Source organism: Vigna angularis, chromosome 5, assembly GCF_016808095.1.
Source record: "Vigna angularis cultivar LongXiaoDou No.4 chromosome 5, ASM1680809v1, whole genome shotgun sequence".
Lineage (NCBI taxonomy): Eukaryota > Viridiplantae > Streptophyta > Magnoliopsida > Fabales > Fabaceae > Vigna > Vigna angularis.
In genome coordinates, this window is record NC_068974.1 from 27,910,025 (window position 1) to 27,914,524 (window position 4,500).

At 33.4% G+C, this 4,500-nt stretch overlaps 1 long non-coding RNA gene across 1 annotated transcript; it reads right to left on the reverse strand.

The window, feature by feature from the left end:
- Positions 1 to 2,770: 2,770 nt before the first annotated feature.
- LOC128196767 (uncharacterized) lies at positions 2,771 to 3,917 on the reverse strand. Its single transcript, XR_008249140.1, has 2 exons — positions 3,263 to 3,917; positions 2,771 to 2,910 (listed from the first exon to the last, which is right to left on the reverse strand). It is a non-coding gene; the product is annotated as an uncharacterized LOC128196767 (long non-coding RNA).
- Between the last annotated feature and the right edge of the window lie 583 nt (positions 3,918 to 4,500).

Below are 4,500 nucleotides of genomic sequence, written 5' to 3' on the forward strand. Positions count from 1 at the left end.
GGATGCAGAGAAAAAGAAAACAGAAAAGTGTACAGACAACAAAAGAGTGTACAGAAAACAGGGAAGCTCGACAAGCTTGAGCAGTAGAGGATTAACTCGGCATACTTGGGCAATAGAAGAGAAAATCGACAAGCTTGAGTAGCACGGGAAAAAACCCGACAAACTTGGAGAAAAATTTTCAAGGCTTTTTGTCCTTATAAAGTCAGCATAGGCTACCAACCCGTCAATCCTAATGGTGACAATCTCCTTATCCAGGGCGACCAACATCAACATCAAGGCTAGAAAAACCTTTTTCAAACCAATCATCTTCCCCTGAATAGCCTTGACACTCGTCTCAACCATCTCAACCTTTATTATCAAGGTCATCCTTTCATCCTTTGGTTACTAAAGTTTAGAGGTCAGTTAAACAACACAGTTGGAACTTTATGCCAACTCCAAGTCTCTATTCGACAACTCTCGACCAAATTCAGTACATAATTCGGCCATGTTGTCATCTTCACCTTAGCCTCCTTCATTGGACGAGTCTCAAAATGGAAGACAAGAAATACGAGGATAAAACTCGAAGAATAGTGTAATGCTCGAATGATTTCACGAAGAATACTTGAGGGATGGCGAAGAGGATGAAGAACGAAGTCCAATATAAAAATAAGTATTAAGGTTTTGTCAACTCAGCCAAAACAAGCAATGAAGTCGAATGCTCGATGAAGAAAAAAGTCGATAACATTAAAGTGAAGCCTGCCAGAAGTCAATAGCATCAAAGTGAAGCTAACCCAAAGATAGAACCATCAAAGTTAAAAGTTGAAGACGACAACATCAAAGTGAAATATGCCCAAAGTTGATAGCGTCAAAGCGAAGACTGCCTAAAGTCGGTAGCATCAAAGCAAAGCTTGCTTGAAGTCGGCAACATCAAAACAAAGCATGCCTAAAGTCGACAACACTAAGCAGAGATTGCCTAAAGCCAACAACACAAGTCAAAAGGACTATTCTCACACATCTACTTTTGAACAACTCGGTCGATTTACCAATCTAACTACGAGCTTGGTTGAATGGTCAATCTACCTACAAACTCGGCCAAGTGTCCAATCTACGTAAAAGCTCAGCCGAATGGGTAGTCTACCTATGAGATCGGTTGAATGGCTAGTCTACCAATGAACTCATTGAATGGCCCTACATGCAAGCTTAATCGAATGACCAATCTACCTATAAGCTCAATCGAATGGCTATTCTACATGCAAACTCGGCCAAATGACCAATCCACATAAAAGCTTGACCGAATAACCAATCTACATTTGAGCTCGACCGAAAGTCAATCTACCTACAAACTATACAAGTCGGCCAAAACTCAACCAAGAGATCAGACACGATAACATATGCCAAATCAAACTCCCGAGAGTAGGAGGCTTATATTATTACTAGGTTCAGTAGACATACTAAAGAGCACAGGCTAAAAAGGCTCATTAAGCCTTTTCATTTTGGAGCATCCCAAATCTAGGAGGCAATATTCACATATCATAACTAATATCAACAGTTTGGTCTTATGGTTACTATTTATGATGAGATATCATTTTGTTATAATTAACTACTCTGTTATTATACTCGAGGAAAGTATTATTTTAATGATAAGACAAGTTCATGGCTCAAGTTGATCTTATAAATGCAACTAGTATTCTTCAAGGAATACTTACCCAATATCTCATACTCATAATCATACTCATAGATCCTAAATTATGTTAGTGACTTATTCAAAGAGTCTTTGCAAGTAAATTTATCCCTTTAAGTAATAAGGAATTTCATTAAAAACTTTCAAACTAAAATCTTCCTATCTGATTACAAATTCATGAATAAAATTAATATTCATATTATATAAGCTTATTGAACCCATTTCTATTATCATCTACACTTTCACTATCAACCAAATTCTTAACTTTGTGTGTGATTCTCATCAACCAAAAAATAAACACAAAAAAAGGAAGAAAATCCACAATCCCGTGAGCAAACTACTTTAAAACTCTCACACCGTTATTCTTAACAAATGTACATTTAAAACTAAAAGCTCCATTGTTGTTTCCTTGAATCGCATCAATTATCTTAAACTTCATACCAATCTTTGCACATTTCTCGTCCTTTGCACATTTCCTTTGACTACAGTGCAAGGAAAATTGATCAACACGTTTTCAATAAACCCTTTCAATGAAATTATTCTCTCACCCCCATAAAACATGTTTTCTACATATGCATTTACAACACCAAGCACGCCAACACACAAAAGTGAAACACATATTACCCCTTTAGATGACATATATTGGTTAACAAAATATTAACACAGGCTTTTTATAAACGACATGTACTTAGAAACAAATAAAAAAATAAATTAGAGACTAAAATCGAATAAATTAGAGTTGAAATACTAAAAATATAAATACAAAAAGGTTCCATCGAGACTAAAAACATATTTTATCTTACAAGTTAATATTTTTATACAATTTTTCTTTGCATAATCTTTTTACTTTCGTAAAAGGTCATTTTTTTACATAGAACACTATAGAATATACTATAAAAACTTTTTATATATGTTCATATAGCCATTATTATATTTAATCTATGTATTGATATACTAATCACTGGGCACATTGAATAATTATAAGATGTACATATCCTCACATCATGAAGCAACTTTTGGATATATTCAATATTTTTATGGTTTTCCAGGGTGTTTTTACTAGTAGTTAGACTAATATAAGAAAAAGAAAGAAAAAAAAGGCATAAATAGAGTATAGAACATAAACTCCTTGCCAACTTTTACTGAGTATCTTTTACATTTGTCCTTTTATTTTCACAATTTTTATTTTAACCATGGATTCCTCGGTAGACCAGAACACAGCATCTGAAAATTTACAACTGTTCCTGCATCTGTGGGACACAAAACAGGGGTCCCCAAATCAGAGGGTCTAACAATTACCAACAGTGTTAAAAGCAATAGAAATTGATTAATTAGTTCCCCTTTCACTGTAGATAGAAGTTTCATAAAGCATTGAACATGATTCTGTCTCCTTTTATCTTTCCAGCACGTCTAGTTTCCAAAACCTCATAATTCTTCATCATTTGTGACCAAAAGCTTGTCTCTATTCAAACTCAAAAGTTTCATCGACCCAATAAATAAACTTTCCAATCGAAATCAATGAATGAAAATAGTGTTAATATTAATCTCAAACACCAAAAACTAATAGAAAATTGAGGACCAGAAGAAGCAAGATATGAAAACCTTATATTACAAATTTTGAGTCAAAACAGCAACATCCTGGAACATGCAGCAACTGCCAGTAGCAACACTGAGGAAGAACATAGAGAATAATATATAGAAACAAAAAAATTTAGATTTAAACAAAAACAAACATGGACAAAACAAAATAATATATCCCTAAAAAAAACAATAAAAGGGTGAGAGAGAAGAAAAATAGATATGAAGAAGAGAAACCTATGAAGAAATAATACAACCAATACCAAAAAACCAATCAAGTGACTTTGAATATGCCATGCAAGTTGTTACAATCACTGATCAACGCTTGATATGCTTGACTTTGTTCCAACCCTTCTTACATGAATCTCCCACAATCTTCACCCCTTTCTTGAGCAAGACCTTGAGCTCCTTGGCTCTATCTTTCACTTGTTGTTCAAACCCAGCCATCACAAAAACTCCTTTCAGAGAGAAAACAAATGGGTTGTGTGGGAGAAATTGGTAATGTATTCTACAAGGTGATGGGAGAGAAGATACCAACCTCTTTAAAGTAAGAGGGAGTAGTGGAATCCAACGCATCAAACGACACCTGGCGATGATCGGTTGGTGGAACCGATTTAAAATTTGATCTCAGTCGTCCTTTGATGCTAACATTGATTGCGGGATAAGCATAGAGAGCACGTGTGGGGACCACGTGTGTTGTGTTGTAGTAATGCTGACACATCTGAAAGCAAAGTGAGTCTGGCCGGGACCCACGCTAGCTCACTTATAGGGTGACAAAATCTAAGAAATAAAAAGTTAGAAGGAAGAAGAAAAATTCTGAAAATTAATCAGTACCAGTTATTTTTCTATTAATTAAGTTGTGCTTGGAAAAGAATATTTATTCATTACTTAGGGATTGGGTTTAAGAATCATTTATAAATATATAATATATTTATGGTTAGATGATTATTATTTTTATGTATTTTAAGTTAACTTACCAATATAAATAAATATATATATATATATATATATATATATATATATATATATATATATAAAGTATGTATTATACTATATAATTTGAGAATAATTTAATTCAATTTTGTTTTTATCTAATGCAATATATTTTATTTAGTAAACCCCTAACCTATTATCCTAATAGGCCATTCGAGAAGAAAAGTATTTCTTAAGAGCGAGAAGAAAATTAATTATAATAAAAATCACGTGTATAAGAAAGTTGGTTTGAAAGAAAGGAAAAATATTAAATTAATGCAATTATCTAT